At 40.0% G+C, this 19,454-nt stretch overlaps 1 protein-coding gene across 1 annotated transcript in view; it reads left to right on the forward strand.

Annotated features, from left to right (window-relative positions):
• The window catches only part of POLA1 (DNA polymerase alpha 1, catalytic subunit), a 370,264-nt gene that overhangs the window by 329,983 nt on the left and 20,827 nt on the right, over positions 1 to 19,454 (forward strand).

Consider the following 19,454-nt stretch of genomic DNA (forward strand, 5'->3'; position numbering starts at 1 on the left):
CCACCTCTTCATCAGTGGCTGTTGTGACTATATTATCGATCGAAAATGTATCAAATTTTGTTTTTACATAAATATGTTTTAATGTTATTTTTAAATGTTATTTTGCTGTATAATGGTATGTTTATATAAACTATTTCCGATACAACTACTTATGATCTGTGTGCCTGTTTTTACATATAAAGGTATACATAGTCTTTAAAACTTTTCTGGATCTTTGGGGGCTACTGAGCTGACCTCCACCATTGCTTTATGGCCTGTGTTTTGTGGTAAACGTCAAAATACTCTTTTGCTCTTTTTAAACTTGAGATAGAAACTCAAATAGTTTCACCTGTATTAAATGCTCATGTCTGTAATATGCCTAATCGTATACTGTTTAAGCTTTAAGAAAATCTGGTTTACATTTTGTGCCATAGTTTTCTTAGTCTCTTATGTAACACCTTAATGAGTTCAACTCCCCCAGCAATACCTCACATCCACATCCTTTTATTTATACTGTTATTTTAGGTTTTAAAGGGAGTTAATTGCATAGTGCAGTATCTCCAGCCTTTCTCACCTGCGTACAAACTTTTTAGCACTGCATATGTAGACTAAATGGTAAGTAAAGAATTCTAGGTAATGTCACGCAGGCTCTGGCTGGTAAGGTAGTGGGTATACCCAGAGGAGTGATATAAATACATGGCAACCTCATAGCTCAGGCATTGTGCTAAAAAATGTTTCATGTAACAAATGACCACCTTTTAACAAACACATGAAATTATACCTGTGGTAGATATATACGTGTGTATGGTTCTTAAATCAAGTAAATACACATGTTAATGGCAGTTCATTGTTAAGATGATTTGTGCCTGCCAAGAATCCGACTGTCAAATGCGTATGAGAATGTTTTCCGATCTTAAATAATTTATCTCTGAATATAATTATGTAATTATTTTGACATAAACCATAACATAGTATCTCCACTTATCTTGAATCAGACTTTTAATCTGAACACTAAAGACATACAAATATGACTGATTGAATGACAGCACAATTTCTATTTACACAATAGAAATAAGTCTTCTCGGTTTCAGAAGTGGTTCTTAACCCATTTGCTGCTGACGTAAGTGGAAAATGTTGCTTTTTGACCCTGTTGGCATATTATGCGTGTCCTGGGTCTTCTGTTTCTTCTTAAAGTGATGATGTAAAGTTTGGCGACCACTGAATGTTTTTTGGGGCGTATGCTGTAACGGCCCTTTGTGTATCCATGGTTACAGACTACAAACAAACCCTGTATTTAGTCTGAGCCGACAGTGATTTGTAAATGCCCTTTTACATGGCACAATGGACAGGCAAATATCCAGAGCAACCCCAACGTTCCCAATAATTGCCTGATTGTGAGCATTTATGTGCAGAAATGTATGGGGAAGAATCACCAATGCAGTCGTTTATCCCCATAAAGATGCATTGTTGCTGGACAGAAGATCACAGTTTACACAGGATGATATGCTGCCAAATAAAACATGCAGTCTCCCAATGAACGAGCGTTTGCTCCTTCATCCGGTGACTGGTGGATAGCACATTTACATGGGGCGATTGTTTTCGCTTATCCTCAGTAATTGCCAGCTGAAGGAGTCTGTGTTGGTCCCATGCTCATCTACATTGCTGAGAAACATGTTGTAATATATGGTAATAAACCTCTAGATCTAACAAAAGCGTTGCTGTTACACCCTAATTGACAGGACGTTATGATGTTCACACTGCCTGGCCCTTTCAATCAAAGTGCAGAGGTTGCTGCAGTTGCAGAAAAAGCAGAGCCCCTAGGTGTAACGGCAACGCCCCCGCTGCTCCTAGAGGCTCATTTTCATATATTAAAACATTATTATTTTTCTCAGCAATGTGGGCAAATGAAAACTCTGGGGATTAGCCTCTAATATGGAATCGCTTACTATCCTGACAGGTCCTGTGCTGCTGCTCTGGTTGCAGCGGTGAAGTCGACAATACATGACCACTGCAGCCAATCACTGGCCACTTCAGTGCACCACTGAGTCTAGTGGCTGGCTGTAGTGGTCATGTGTTGTCCATTTAACATCACCGCTACAGCTGGAGAACCAGAGTGGTGGTTCTTGAAACAGGACATGGGAACAGGGAAGATAGAAGCCTCTCAAAAAGGGACAACTATACGAAGATTGTCATTACATGCATTAGTCTTAGTATAGCGTACATTGGTGGAAAAGGGTGCAAATTAGACACATCTGACAGTAGTCAGTGCCCCCAGAATTTCAAATATTCAAAGATGTGACATGTATTTGAACAATAATTTGCCAATATTTCTGAATTAAATTATAGTAAATGTGACAGACCATGGGAGGCTGTGCCCCCGAATGCTATGCTCCTTTCAACTTTTCTCGTGATTTTTTAAAACGTGGCTAGAACAGTGAAAGCCTTGAATTGTGCTGCAAGTATGGCATGCTCATTAAACTGCAATCTTTGGTGTAAATCTTTTAATAAACATTTTAAATGTTGAACTAAAGCATCGATGATATGTTTAGAGCCTTTAAAGACCTACTATTACTAGTGGCTGCCTTGAGAGTTACACAGTTTGTGTGCTTTCTACTAAAAGTATATATACAGTAAAAGTGTAAAGTTTAGACAAACCTTTTCATTCCATGGCTTTTATTTTTTATTTTTTTGTATTTTTATTCCCTACATTGCAGGTTCATTTTGAAGACATAAAAATGATGAAGGAACACACATGGAGTTAAATGAGTTTGTTTTTATGACGGCCTATCCTCTGGATAGGTCATCAGTATCTGATTGGTGGGGATCCGTCACCCAGGGCCTCCGCTGATCAGCTAGGTAAGGCTACTTTCACACTAGCGTTTTCGTTTTCCGGTATTGAGTTCCGTCATAGGGGCTCAATACCGGAAAAAAAAAAAAATCTTCAGTTTTGTCCCGATTCATTGTCAATGGGGACAAAACTGAACAGAATGGAATGCTCCAAAATCCATTCCGTTCCGTTTAGTTGCGTTTCCCATACCGGAGAGCAAACCGCAACAGTTTGCTTTCCGTCCTGGGATGCGGAGCAAGACGTATCCGGCATTACCCCCAATGCAAGTCAATGGGGACAGATCCATTTTCTCTGACACAATAGAAAACTGATCCGTCCCCTATTGACTTTCAATGGAGTTAATGACGGATCCGTCTTAGCAATGTTAAAGATAATGCAACCAGATCCGTTCATAACGCATGCAGATGGTTGTATTATCAGTAACGGAAGCGTTTTTGCTGAACCCTGCCGGATCCAAGAAAAAACGCTAGTGTGAAAGTAGCCTGAGTGAAGGCTGCAGCACTACTGTGAGCGTCACTGCCTTCTCAAACAACTGATCAGCGGGGGCCCCACTGATCAGATACTGATGACCTACAGTCGTGCCCAAAAGTTTTGAGAATGACACAAATATTAGTTTTCACAAAGTTTGCTGCTAAACTGCTTTTAGATCTTTGTTTCTGTGATGTAGTGAAATATAATTACACGCACTTCATACGTTTCAAAGGCTTTTATCGACAATTACATGACATTTATGCAAAGAGTCAGTATTTGCAGTGTTGGCCCTTCTTTTTCAGGACCTCTGCAATTCGACTGGGCATGCTCTCAATCAACTTCTGGGCCAATTCCTGATTGATAGCAACCCATTCTTTCATAATCATTTCTTGGAGTTTGTCAGAATTAGTGGGTTTTTGTTTAACCACAAGTTCTCAATGGGATTAAGATCTGGGGAGTTTCCAGGCCATTGATCCAAAATGTCAACGTTTTGGTCCCCGAGCAACTTAGTTATTACTTTTGCCTTATGGCACGGTGCTCCATCGTGCTGGAAAATGCATTGTTCTTCCAACAATCCAACAACAGTTTGGTGAAGAAGTTGCTGTTGGAGGGTGTTTTGGTACCATTCTTTATTCATGGCTGTGTTTTTGGGCAAAATTGTGAGTGAGTCCACTCCCTTGGATGAGAAGCAACCCCACACATGAATGGTCTCAGGATGCTTTACTGTTGGCATGACACAGGACTGATGGTAGCGCTCACCTTTTCTTCTCCGGACAAGCCTTTTTCCTGATGCCCCAGGATCGGAAAGAGGCTTCATCGGAGAATATGACTTTGCCCCAGTCCTCAGCAGTCCATTCACCATATTTTCTGCAGAAGATCAATCTGTCCCTGATTTTTTTATTTTTTTTTGGAGAGAAGTGGCTTCTTTGCTGCCCTTCTTGACACCAGGCCATCTTCCAAAAGTCTTCGCCTCACTGTGCGTGCAGATGCGCTCACACCTGCCTGCTGCCATTCCTGAGCAAGCTCTGCACTGGTGGCACTCCGATCCCGCAGCTGAATCCTCTTTAGGAGACGATCCTGCCGCTTGCTGGACTTTCTTGGACGCCCTGAAGCCTTCTTAACAAGAATTGAACCTCTTTCCTTGAAGTTCTTGATGATCCTATAAATTGTTGATTGAGGTGCAATCTTAGTAACCACAATATCCTTGCCTGTGAAGCCATTTTTATGCAACGCAATGATGGCTGCACGCGTTTCTTTGCAGGTCACCATGGTTAACAATGGAAGAACAATGATTTCAAGCATCACCCTCCTTTTAACAGGTCAAGTCTGCCATTTTAACCCAATCAGCCTGACATAATGATCTCCAGCCTTGTGCTCGTCAACATTCTCACCTGAGTTAACAAGACGATTACTGAAATGATCTCAGCAGGTCCTTTAATGACAGCAATAAAATGCAGTGGAAAGTTTTTTGGGGGATTAAGTTCATTTTCATGGCAAAGAAGGACTATGCAATTCATCTGATCACTCTTCATAACTTTCTGGAGTATATGCAAATTGCTATTATAAAAACTTAAGCTGCAACTTTTCCAATTTCCAATATTTATGTAATTCTCAAAACTTTTGGCCACGACTATATAAAGAAGTAGAGAACTGCTAAAAAAAAAAAAAAAAAAAAAAAAAAATCTGTGTACATATAACAGCCAGATATGGTGATATTCCTCATGTATACACAGTATACATATAATAGCCAGATATGGTGATATTCCTCATGTACACACACAATGTATACTCACAGTGTACATATAACAGCCAGATATGGTGATATTCCTCATGCACATACACAATTGCTTATTCTGGAAAGACAGGTATGCTTTAAAGTGGGTTTTCAGTCCTTTATTGTTGATCAACAGGGAGTCCAATATCCTGCACAAGCTGATTGTCCGGTTGTCGAACCCCCACCGATCAGGTATTGATGGCTTGAGGATAGGCCATCAATGTAAAGACTGTAAAATCCATTTAAAGGTCTAATTTCTAAACATGAACTTTGATTCTGTTTAACAGATTTATCATCTACATATTTATACATGGTAATAGGAATAAAAATAATTAACAATTGACTTTAAAGACAAAGCAAATTACTGAAGATTAAACAGATCTTTGTACAGTTATTCCTTTGTTTTATTTTAAAGAACCATTCGGATTGTGTCTGGTATTCTTTGTTCCTGGTAATTTGAAATTAAAGTGCAAGTATCCAGTCAGGCTGATTACATTTTATGCCTTGTATAAAAATGCCATATACTTCCACATCAGTGAAATGTTTGTGTGATTGTAACAGAACCTTGATCGGTTCCAAAGGTCACCTGTAATTCATGTGTAATAGGTTCCTATTCACTTCTTCATGATATGTGGAAGAATATGGTTAAGTCTACATTTAGTCTGTACTTTTGTTGGCCATTGTTTGGATCAGCCACTCCTTTAATATGTTTGGGCTGCAAGATTTAATCATATGTTGACTTCATCTAAACAATTCACTCTTATCTATACAGTGAATCTTATCATTAATACCACTCCAACAACCATTCACATACCATATTTTTTTGTTTTATATTCTACCTCAGGTTATGGTATAAGCTATAGAATTTCCTTTTAATTTCTGTATTCATTACAGGGATCCTTAAACAAATCACTTTTTATCACTTGAGTTTTTTAGAACTTCTTTACAGAATGAACACTTAAGGAAAGCAGAGGATCATTGTAGATATTAAGGAACTGTTAAGGCCCGTTTATACTGCCCGATCTTCTGGCAGATTATCACGAACATTGTAAATACGCATCAATATGCAGTTGGTCTCCCTTTGCTCCTCTTGGAAGGCTTTCCACAAGATTTTGGAGTGTGCCTGTGGAAACTTTTGCCCATTTACCCAGAAGAGCATTTGTGAAGACAGACACTGATGTTGAAAGAGAGGTCCTAGCTCAGTCTTCGTTTCAGTTCATCCTAAAGGTGTACTATGGGGTTGAGGTCGGATCTTTGTGCAGTCATTCATCTTCTTCCAAACCAAATTCACCTAACCATACCTTTATGGACCTTGCTTTGTGCACTGCGGTACAATCATGCTGAAACAGAAAAGGACCTTCCCAAACTGTTCCCACAAAGTTGAATGCATACATTTGTCTGAAATGTCTTAGTATGCTGAAGCTTTGATTACCATTCACAGGAACTAAGCGGCCTAGGCCAACCCCTGGAGAACCGCCTAATAGCCTTATCCCTCCTCCACTAAACTTTACAGTTGACACTCAGGCAGGTAACGTTCTCCTGTCATTTGCCAAGCCCTGACTCATCAACAGACTGCCAGATTGAGAAGAATGATTCCTCATCTACTGAACATGTTGCCACTGCTCCAGAGTCCAGTGGGGGTGGGGGGGAGTGCTTTAAACCTCTCCATCTAATATTGGCACTCGGCAGCCTCAATCTATAACTCTACATTGTCTGTCACTTCATGGCTAAGTTGCTGTGGTTCCTAAATACTTCCACTTTACAATAAGTCTAGTTTCACAATGCTGGTATAGTTCCGGCAGGCTTTTCTGGCAGAGAACAGCCTGTCAAAGGTATGTTGGTCCAGCATTGGCGAGCGTTACAGGAATTCCCGCCGACCACATTGATGATAATGGGGTCCAGCAAATATCCAGTCGCTACTCGGCAAATATGCCAGAATTCAGCCGGACAAATAGCACTGTGCGCAGACAGACAGATACTGTAGCACACAAGCTGTTTGTCCGGCTGAATCCTGTCTCATTTGCTGGGTAGTGGCAGAATATCCACCGGACTGCATTATAGTCAAGGGGGCTGGCGGGCTTTCCAGTAACATCCAGCAGTGCCGAATCCAGATAGTTCTGGGAGGCTGTTCTCTGCAGGGACTATGTCTGCATAGTGAAACTAGCCTTATACTACTAATTGTTAATCATTGAGTATCTCGGAGGGAAGACATTACTCAAACTGACTTAGTGCAATGTTGTTATTAGGGATAAGCGAACTTCATGCTATGAAATTAGGACTCCCCTGCATAACGGAAACAGGACAGATCCGTTATGTAACCCATAGACTTCTATTATGACGGAATGCCTCTAAAGGCATTCCGTCATAGAATTGAGTTATGGATCCATAACGCAATTCTGCTTTTACCACCAAATGAAGCGCAAACGAATTTCAAAATATGAAATTCGCTCATCTCTAGTTGTTATCTTATCTTATTACAGTATCACACTCACATTCGCTGACCTCTTTAGAATGAGCCATTGTTTCACAAATGTTTTGTAAAGATAGACTGCATGTCTAGGGGCTTGATTTTATACACCTCTGTGGCAATAAGACTGGTGGACACACCTGAACGTGGGTCCCAATACTTTTGGTATTGTATATATAATGGATGCCTTGGACTACACAAAAAAAATAAAAAAATAAGACCCCTGATCAGATAGAGGAAGATATACTTTTGTGGTATCTTCTTCCCGTCCTGATGTCTGTCGATGTCAGGAGTGTTATATGTATAGCTCCACATACAGTGTCCCAACTCCGTCAATGTCAGGACATTTCGTAGGCCCAGGTCAGGGTATCCATTTTAGTTTCCTAACTGGAATGTCGTAGCGGCTCTGGCGTATTCTGACAGCAGCCCAGTGTGCACCCTTGTTTGGAGTCTGTGATGTATAGTAATACTAACCTGATGGAATAAATGACACAATAATAATAATAAACTATTCTTTTACCTAAATGTGTAAATGTCTTTACAGACCATATGGCTACATGAAGACGGTGAAGGCGTTGTCAGGTTCAGACTGTAATGGAAATAGTTTAGTATTAATAATGTATGTCATCAGTGCTGTGTTTCCACATTTATTATTTTAGTTATTAGGTTGATTTGCTGGGTCCTAGTTATTTCTCTGTTCACATGCTTAATTTATCTGTAGTGATTGTAGCCATAGGTTCTCCTACTGAGTAGTTGAAAAGTCATAAAAATGCAATAAGTGAGAGTTTCTGTGTCTACATTTCAACCCCTTTCATTTGCCCCTAAGCAAATGCACTCAGGTTGCTCTTGAGCCATACTACAGAAAAAGGAGATGCTCCAAGGGAAGATTGGCAGCCTTAATTTCTTTGATCTGTGCAATCACAGGCCATGTTAAATTCAGAGCTGCTTGTCCAATCAAGGATTCAACATAGGAGAGAGGGAGTAACAAGCCGGCTGCACACTATAATAAAGAAATCTGTTGATTGAAAACAGTTTGTAGATTTTGGAAATGATAGGGGATGTAATTGGTAAGAAAGAAATGGATTGGGCTTGATAAATAATGGGAAATAGAGCATATATTGTTCCAACGATAATGCTAACTCAATTTAGTAATGCTTTGGACCCAAATTTTATATACCTTTGTTTCAGCTTTGCAGACTGGTTGTTATATCTAGGGCGTCATTACTAAATTGTAATTGCCAGTCAGTGGCCTTCATAGGTTCAGAATGTCTCCATGACTTAATATGGAGAATACAGCAATGAAAATTGCAGGCTTGGCATCTCTAATCCAGTGCACTTTAATTTTCATTTTACATCTTGTTTAGTGATGTTAAAGGTATAGAGCATACTATGAGCTTAGAAATCCTTAAAGCAGTCTTGTGATAGATCTGGTGTAGTCGAAATCTTTTTAGGAACATAGAAGTAGGAGCACTGATCTTAAAGACACTTTGATAAAAAAAATATATATATATGTATCGCTCTAAGAGCCTATATGTGAATATTCTACATTAAAGTGGTATTATACCTACTATAAATGGAAAAATAGAAGCTCTTTGCGTACATTTTTGATCAAAAATGTGTCGGACCCATCTACCAGGCATCAAGGTGGCTTCCGCAGATGGGTACCTAACACTAACAAACTGCCTCTTGGACTTACCTAAGCCTACAAATTTTTAGGGCAGTGTAGGAACCAGCTACATTTATACTCTGCTCAGAAACCCCAGGCAGATAAGCATTGCTCAGTCTAAAAGAGGTGCTAGCCTCAATATATACTACAAGAAAATTTAGACTAGCACATTCATGCTCACAGGTGATTATCCATCAAGCAACACAATGACTGCACAACATTTCACATACTAACAATAGAGCTGAGAAATGGGGATCATTCTAAATTAAAGTGGTATTATACCTGCTATAAATGGAAAAATAGAAGCTCTTTGCACACATTTTGGATCAAACTTGTGTCTGGCCCATCTACCAGGCGTTAAGGTGGCTTTTGCAGATGGGACCCTAACACGAACAATCCTTCTCTCTTGGACTTGCCTAAGCCTGCAATGCACCTGTAATTATGTATATGAATGCGCTAGTTTAAATTTTCTTGTAGTATATATTGAGGGTAGAGCCTTATTTAGACTGAGCAACACTTATCTGCCTGGGGCTTCTGAGCAGAGTATAAACGTAGTTGGTTCCTACACTGCCCTGAAAATTTGTAGGAACCAGCTCGGCATACAGCCACTCTTTACTTTTTTTCACTCACCATTACTGCGGTCAGAGAGGAAAGGGGGATGAGTGACTCAGAATGTTACACCGATAAAGATGCCCACATAAGACTATTCCAACGTATCTATGCTCATCAAGAGAACAATCGAGTGCTCGTACTGTTATCCTAATCCTACTAATCTATTATACCAACAGAAAACATCTTCCCTTCACGGTAGCTGTAAACTAAACAATGGGCTGCTTATTAATATAGGAGTTTTACCACTCTGCTGACTCTGCAAATAGACGGTATTTTGTATTTAAAGGGGTTGACCGGGTTCACCAGGAATCCTGGTGACATGACGTCATCGGCACTGATGGGCGGGATTTAGCGCTGCTCTAGCCAGTAAAACGGCTAGGGCAGAGCTAAAGCCCGCCCAGCAGAGCCGGTGATTTCACTGAACACACTGCCGGGTGGAAGTTTCTGCCCGGCAGTGTGTTTATTGATAACAAAAGAGCCCGTAGATATCAGATTGGTGGTGGTTCAACTCTCAGCACTTCCTCCAGTCATCTGTTTGAAGAGGCTGCAACATTCTGGTGAGAACTGTGCAGTAGCAAAACAAGTACAGTGCTGTACATTGTATAATAACCGTGCTTGGTATTGCAGCCCAGGTCTATTCACTTCAATGGGACTGAGCTGTAAATAGGACTTGTGACCAATGAACTTGCTGTCATTGGCCTAAGGCCTCTTCAAACAGCTAATCGGCGGAGGTGTTGGGAATCGAACCGCAAACTATCCCGATGATAGGCCTTCAGTATTTCTGGAAAACTCCTTTTAAATGTTTCTCTTACTCATTAGTAATATTTTGATGGTCTTTTGTGTTGTAGTTTGTATGCATTGGAGACAGCTGTGTAATTGTCATTTACCACCTACCATTCAGTAGTCTCTATTAGGGATGAGTGAATTTTATATTATTGCGTTACCACAGACCATAACGCAATTCTATAACAGAAAGAAAGCCTTTAGAGGCATTCCGTCATAACAGAAGTCTATAGCCTGCATATATCTCCCTACTTTTACGCCAACTGCTTTCCTTAAAGGGGAGTGGCCAGCCACACTGACACGTTTATTGTCATTTATACCAGTTTTCTGGTTCAAATGAAGCAAGAAATCTATGGGAGCTCTGAGCTGTCGCAGATTTCTGTTTAGGCATACGGACTGCTGGAGAATATGCATAATTTATGATGAGGCTTGCGCAGAGGATATCAAAATCGGTGCAGAAAGCACCAGTGATTAATTTCCCCCCTAATATCTTTTGAAACCACTGGTACTGGCTATCCATCTAAAACTCGTTTGACATATGCGTGAGACAGAGGCGGCAGCGCACAGTTGCGCCCAGAAGGGACTGTATCCTCTTCACCCCAAGTTTAGCGTAAAGCCTCATGCACACAACCATAGTTTATGGCCTGATCCGATCCAAATTTTTGTGGATCAGATGCGGACCCATTCATTTTAGTTGGGTGCTGTTTGCATCCACAAAAAAATAGAACATGCCATTTACTTGTGAGTTTTTAAAAACCGTAAATAAACGGCGCCAGGGAAGCATGTTTTGCAGATCCGCAAATACACTTAGTCATATGCATGAACCCTAACAAGGATCTGACTATTTCATGACACCAGATCCTTTAGTTGTCAGAAGAGAAAATCCTCTGGCAGATGCTTACCCTCTCTCCACATTTGAACACATTCGCACTCTGCCAGGAAGGGGTTGGGGGACTGTTCACCGATCAGTGTTTTTGAAAAGGTTGTATACTTCCCAAAAAAAATCACATTGTGAAACCAGACCAGTCAGATTATGCCAGTATTAGACAGTAGGGAAGTGTCAACCTACCACTCGCAGTCAGATGAGTTGACTGATAGATCAGTGTAATTCTTTCTATAGATGAGGGGTTTGCTGTAACAAATATTAAGTGGTTATTTCAACCTAAAAGTACATGTAAAAGACTAAACAAACGAGATGTGATTACAAAGTAGATTGGTCTAAAGTTAAGTAATTGGTAAACCCACAGAGGAAAACAGGGTCAACTCATTTCTTCTCGTGGATACAAATATTGATTCATTTTCTAGGCACTTGTCTGGAGGTGTTTCGTCCAGTTAAAAATATCTATCCGCTCGAGAAAACAACCAGTTCTCTTACAATAGGACCTGTTAAATGAGAAAAACTGCAAACTGTTGTCAAATGCTAAAACAGTGAAATATATCACTCTAAATATTTACAGGGAGGAGGGAGAAAAAATTCTCTATATTACTATAGTCGGGTAAATAGGAAAAGAGAGAGATTGATGAATGGATTGATACATACTGTAGATGGTCACAACTTTTGCCTACTGTCTGTGCCACCATGGACCAAATCTTACCTACTGCTTAGGTTTGTATGACATTTTTTTAGGTTGTGTTCAGATCTGTGCTGTATGGGGTCCATTGTGGTTTTACTGAGTTTTCCACTGTTTTGATGCCAAGAATAGCCTTGCATCGTGCACTATTCATGGAATTGTATAAAATTCCTATCTAGCTGTAAATACCATTTCATCATTGATGGATAATAAGTTGGCTTCTGTTTGCAGTTAAATGCATTCCTATGGATCATTAGGGTACGATCAAACGGCCCGGTTTCTGCATGCAGTTTTCAAAGGCAAAACCAGGAATGAATTAAAAAAAGGGCATATCTGCTCTTTATACTTTCTCTCCTTTTATGATACACTTCTGAATTTGGCTTCCAAAACTGCGTGAAGAAACCTGACCATGTGGCCGTACCCTTAGGGCTCTTTCACACGAGCGGATGCCAGCCAAGCCCTGCTCCGGACAGCAGAGACACGGAGCAGTAACATGATTGATAAGGCTCTGTGCCTCTCTGTGACCTTTTTACTACAAAATCAGTAAGATAAAGTTTATGTAGTAAAAAGGTCACAGAAAGGCACAGATCATTATCAATCATGTTAATGCTCCGTGTCTCTGCTGTCCAATGCAGGGCTTGGATGTCATTCACGCTGCGGATGACACGCACAGCATCCGCTTGTGTGAAACAGCCCTTAGACTACATTCACGTGACAATGAAAAACAGCACTCACATGGCCATTTTTACATCAAGTTAAAGTCAATGGGGCTATTCACATGGCCGCTTCTTTATTGGTCAGTGAATAGAACACGTTCTATATTTGGCTATTTTCAAAGTTTAGACGGACCCCATTGAAATCAATAGGCCTGTTTTTAACCTGCTTTAGGCAGGAGTGCACCCGTCTGACAGCTGTTACAATATGGCCTTTTAGTGAGTAAAAAAAAATGATAATTACTCTAAGCAAAACCAAACATTATTACAGCTAAGAACCCCCTATGGGGGACATTATTACAGTTGGGGAGAATTATGGGGGACATTATGTATACTACAGGGGTTAGGATTTTATTTAAATAAAAAAAAATTAAAATTTTAAGAGCAATTTTTAACAGCTATGACAAACGGACATAGCCAGAAATGTATGCAAAAATGATAGAAACGTGGTAATGAAAAAGTGAGTGTGTCCGTTTTTCAGGGCCGTTTTCTTTTCACTGTCGTGTGAATTTAGCCTGTTATGCTTCAGCACCTAAGCCAAAAATAAGTTATTTTGACATCGCAAGCTGGTCACTCATGCTTCCCAGAATTTGTGTGCCGTAATAAGACAAATGAAAGAGTAAAGCAGAAGACACCTATAATATATAAAGTTCTGTTTTGTCCAAAAACATTACACGGATACACACACAAGGATTTATGCTTGTGTAATGTGTAGTGGTTACAGTAAACACAAGCTTTCCAAATCTCGAAAGACTTCTCTTTTGACAGGTATGAAATGCCATTCTTATCTTCAGTCTGTGCATGTGACAGTTCGTTCCCCAGTATAAACTTAAACATCCCTGTTATTTTGTTTCTTTTTGCCAGCAGTGGTTTTCCTCTCCACTTTTGCCATAATGAATAGATGGGCATGTGCACAACACAGTGTGGCGAGAGGGAAGATTGCTGTGTTCGGGATTAGCGTGTGTTTATAGGTTTGTTTGTTTGTTTTTCTCAGTTTTTTTTTTTGTTTTTTTTTGTTTTTTTGGGCGAAACTGCAGCTTGACAGCAGAAAACATCTCTTTAATGTTTCTGTTTTCTTGTTTTTTGTCAGTGGGCTGTTTAAGCTTTCACTTAACCTCTTGACACCTTATCAATGTATATGTGTGCATTTAAGTCTAATGGAACACTGTTGGCTGATCGGAGTATTAATGCAGGTTACATACAACGCTTCACGTGTTTTACACTGCAAAATGTTCCATGATATGGTAATACACTACAAGGTTAGACTGTAAAATATGGTTCTTTATGCTTCATTTTCAAATCCATTCTCCATTCCATTACCTTAGCCAAAATAATTAGGCACATATGTCAGAAGTATTTCCTTGCAAGAGTATGCTGGAATTATTTCTTTCTTAATTTCTTTTGAAACCTATATATATATTTTTTTTTTTTTATTGTAACTTCTATTTCTATTACTTATATCTATTTAATCAACCAGGGGTCAGTACAGAGATCGCTCCCATCATCTATTTATCCCCAGGACTGTGACTGTGACGAGGGGACATTCCCTGCGTCTGGAGGAAAAAAGTTTTGTACACCAACGTAGAAGAGGATTCTTTACAGTAAGAGCAGTGAGACTATGGAACTCTCTGCCTGAAGAGGTGGTGATGGTGAGCTCACTAAAAGAGTTCAAGAGGGGCCTGGATGTATTTCTGGAGTGTACTAATATTACAGGCTATAGCTACTCGAGAGGGGTCGTTGATCCAGGGAGTTATTCTGATTGGAGTCGGGAAGGATTTTTTTTCCCCTTAAGTGGGGAAAATTGGCTTCTACCTCACAGGTTGTTTTTTGTTTTGTTTTTTGCCTTCCTCTTGATCAACTTGCAGGATAACAGGCTGAACTGGATGGACAAATGTTTTTCTTCGGCCTTATATACTATGTTACTATGTAATAATAAATTTCCAAGACTTTAGCAATGCATTCTGAACTCCCTTCCCCAGTATATGTATATTTTGACATGCCCTTGGTCCCAGAGCTCAGACTTTGCAGTAACACACATCATGGGTGTGTTGCCAGTGCGAGCTGTTTCCAGGTAGTTTTGTAGCTCAGAGATTTGATCATTGGTGGCTGGGATAGAACTCTCTGAGAGATAAGCTTCTTTTTTATTTTGTTCACAATTTTTTTTTTTTTAATGAAATATCAGAATCCTAGTTTCCCTGATAAAATCTATTGCTCTGCACACACTATGCATACAACATTGCTTAATTGGAAAATATAACTTTATCTAATACAACAGTTTATATATTTCCTAGAACTACAACTTCTAGTTGGTCTAATGCCCCTATAAAGGTAAATTCACACGCGGCAGAAAATTCCCCAACTGAAAATTCATTTGAATAGGGCACCAAGCACATGGATTGATGCAAGCTACATTAAGGTGAATGGAACTGACTTTGTCGCAGAATTTTCTGCCACAAAATCAGCTGCATGTGAAGGCACCCTAAGGGTCCATTCACATGTCCGTAGAATGGGTCCGCATCCGTTCTGTAAATTGCGGAACGGGTGAGGACCTATTCATTCTCTATGGGGCAGGGATGGATGCGCATTTCCGGAGCGCGCCCCCAATCTTCCGGTCCGCAGCTCCGGACCGCAGCAATTGCATAGGCAGTTCTATGGGGGTGCTGGAAGGGTGTATTGCAGATCGGCAATACACTACGGACGTGTGAATGGACCCTAACACATCCATGTCTGGGACCTACAAACACATGTGGTACATCAAAGTTATAATCGGTTGATTACTATATGGTGGCCACTCCAGCAGAAATAAAATTACCAACTCTTATTAAAGAGGTTCTGTCACCAGGATCAGCCCTATTAAACCAGACATACTGGCTGGTAGGACTCATCATGCTGATTAAAACTATACCTTTCTTTTGTCTGTATGATAAACAGCTGCAGAGATATGTGTTTTTATTCATGTATAAATGAGAATTCGAGCACCAGGAGGTGGGGCTGAATCCTTTCAGCACTGCTCTTTAACAACCCTTGCACTCTGCACACTCCCCCATTACCTTGATTGACAGGGCTAGACATGCGGAGGACAGAGCTTTGTCCAAGAGCTGCGTGCTAGCAAGTAAATATCATATATTCTGTATAGCTTCACCACACTGAGATCTGCTCAGAAAGCTAATCTACATATTACTGCTTTATTCCCACACAATGTCTGATTATAAAGACACCAGTGATGTGTGTTCTCTTATAAGGATGGGCAAAACATACATATTTATGTGGTAAAGTTATAGCCTGTGATTGGTTTTGCATGTAGATATCTCAGGTTTGATTCTTGGGAGAAATATCGAAATGTTTTTCTTCAGATATTTTGTTTTCACATTTATCCCATAAAAGAAGTCTATGTCCTCTTATCATATTGAGAATATTGCTCGGATGCGATGCAGGTGCATTCAGGGAAAATCGTGCGAGTAGGCTTGCAATTTCCGTCAGTTTTGACTGCAATTACGTTCCGTTGTTCAGTTTTTTTCCTGTGTCCTTGTCCTGATGTCTAGCCCCCTCAATCAAAGGAAGGGGGGGTGATCAGAGCACAGGGGGTGTTACATAGCAGTGCTCAAACTATTCAGATCCACATTTTAATTTATCGCACAGACAAATCAAAGGTATAGTTTTAATCAGCTTGATGAGCCCTACCAGGCAGTATGGTTTCTGCATTGTGGCTTCCATTCCAACTAGGGATGGCCAGGAGATCCTATTGACTGGGTCCACCGAGTTGTCTGTTTTCATGGGAGAACTAGCTCTGCTTGCAGCACAAATTTTTCATCTCGGATATGACTGGGTCTGCAACCTAAGCCCCAAGTTTCTGCCCAGAGGTGAACAGAGCCAAAGATTAGCCATACACATGACATACTGAATGACCATACGTGTTTTCTTAATAGGGAGAGGGGAGAAGACTGCTGCTAGACCTCTCCAAGAACAGAGACCGGGCATGTTGAACTTCAACTGCCTGTTCCTTTTCTCTCCCTACATTTGCCATTTGGGTAGGAGATTTGGACGGGCTTCTCCCGTTGGACATTGGAAGCTCTGCCTGTCCCACTGAAATTTGCTGCTTTCACAGATAGCAGTGTTCTGGAAAGCAAAACCATGCACATTTTAATCTTAAATTTGTGTTTTTTTCTTTGTGTTTATTGTCTGTGCAGTTTCACCAAAAAAATAAACCTAAAAAAAAAACTTGCGTGGCCTTTAACCACAGAACCGCAATAAAACATAATCTGTTTGGCTTGGACATTCCGCTTGATGTCCAAGAACATCTACAAAGATGCCTGTTTTATCCATTTTCCAAGTCCTCTTCTATTTAACTACAGGATGCCATCATGCCTATGGTGCTGTTGCTAGGCTCTGTCTTGTCCAAGGCAAGTCAGTGTGTATATGCAAGTCTTTTTTGTTTTATTCTTCTTTCTCAACATCTGCCATTTTTTACCGTTTTTGTCTTGAAAAGACAGCTTTGTGGGACATATCTCACACCCAATCCTGTCACTATGTGATGCTACACATAAGGGTTATTTTACCAACAAGACACATTTACTGTAAAACAGCAAAGTGTCCAGTGTCGTCATTCATCTGGCATGTTGCAGACAAATTCCAATTACTTCCCTCCTTCCCGCTTTTGTTAAGCACTACCAGCTAGCTGACAGTAAAATTATAAATACAGGTGTTGTCACCCTACACTATAATCAGGATTTTAATTTGAATTTTCATTTGTGAAGACCCTTTTCTCACCCTCATGTGGAAAGGGGAATAGAATTAGTTTTATTGACAGTCAAAAGACTTTTTTTGAAAGCTGTCTAAATCATTACCTGTATTTAGAATTGAGGTGGTGGTGGTGGGGGGGGATCCGAAGCTGTCCATGCGAAAAAAGAGTTTTATGATCACATATTTACTGATTACATTGGCTGGTAAATAAAACGTAGCCAATGTGTTTGACAAGTGATTGGCGGAATAGAGTAGGTTTTCGCTGCAGCGGAACAATAGCGGGATGTAAATATATATTTGCTTTTGTTTAGTAGTTCTATACCTAATACAAGCCTGCTGGTAAATTCATCTTTTGAACATATTAGGCTTAGCCTTTTACTATTCTCTGTAAGGTTCTTAACTTTTCTTTTCTTTCCTCCCCTCCCCCCCTTTACTTTTTTTCTTTTATTTTCTGTTAAAGTATGTATTATATTAATTTTTGTAGCACTTTGCTTGATTTGCATTGTTTGTGTATGCATCCATGCTGTCTGTTTGGAGAAGGCTGGCCCCTCTTTATTCCCATCTCACTCCCTCCTTTATTATTTATTATTATTATTTTTTTTTTTCCTGGTCTCTCAAAGCATTTAGTGTCGTGTCTGCCAGGTTTTAGTGATGAGCAGTGAATTGCTTTTAAAGTGGGCATTATGCCAGTTCAGCAGTACAATGGAAAACCAATCTTCCACCATTCTGCTTTTGATGCTGTTATTGTAGCGTTTTAGATAACTGCTGCCACAAAAAAAAAATGTACTCAATTGCTACCAGTTAGTCAAGTTAAATCCAGAGTAGCATTAAAATTACTCTGAAAACTGTTTGTCAGAGGTCATGTGCTATCTCAAGCTGCCACACATAGGATAAATGTTTTTGTTCCAGAGATGCCTAACATTAATATATATCGTCCCCTAATTGTCTGCCTGTATCTTCTGGGGTGTTACAGTATCCAGCTCTGATAATAACCACATGTCAAAAACCCTTGCTCCCATGTTTTTGTAAAATATATTTATAACTCATTACCTCACATCCTTTTAATGCTATGCAGCGCTGCAGCAATTACATTACTATAGAAGTTGGGGGCACGACTTTTATTATTACCCAATAATTACCAGGAAAGATAAGAGTACAAGCAGAGGTATTCCTACTGTTCTGTACCTTTCATGATGTTGCTCAATGATGGAGTAATGATTTTCCCTCGTTTTCTCTGACTGATTATCTTGTAGGTACCCCTCTACATTTGCCCAGTTGATATAGAAGTTCCCTCAATTGGCACTCACTTCTATGAGCCAGAGCGGCTGTGACGCTGGTAGACTTGAGCCATTCAGTAGATACAAATCCCCTGTGATCGCTGCGGAGATTCATACACTTCAGTTGTTTGCGGGGAGGAAAGGGGGGTATAGTTTGAATTGCAGCAGTCAGCTGAGCACCGCTGCAGCATCAATCTCAAAAAGGGTTCATGAGAAGGTTGCATGATATTGGTTTTCTTTTGTTTGTTACTAGGGATGAGAGGATCGATTTTGGATAAAACATCTTTTGAATACAGTACGGAGCGAGTGCTCTGTACAGTATTAAAATGTATTGGCTCCTATGAGCCAAAGTTATTTCGCAAAGTCTTGCGAGACTTCGCATAATGACTTCTGAAATTAATTTCTACTGTAAAAAAACATTTCCTGAACTACTTGGAACTGAACCAGAGTTCGGGAAATGTTTTTTTTTACAGAAATTGATTTATGAGGTTATTATGCGAAGTCTTGCGAGACTCTGCGAAGTGATAACTTTGGCTCATAGGAGCCAATACAT

This window comes from Bufo gargarizans, chromosome 3, assembly GCF_014858855.1.
Source record: "Bufo gargarizans isolate SCDJY-AF-19 chromosome 3, ASM1485885v1, whole genome shotgun sequence".
In the NCBI taxonomy this organism is placed as follows: Eukaryota; Metazoa; Chordata; class Amphibia; order Anura; family Bufonidae; genus Bufo; species Bufo gargarizans.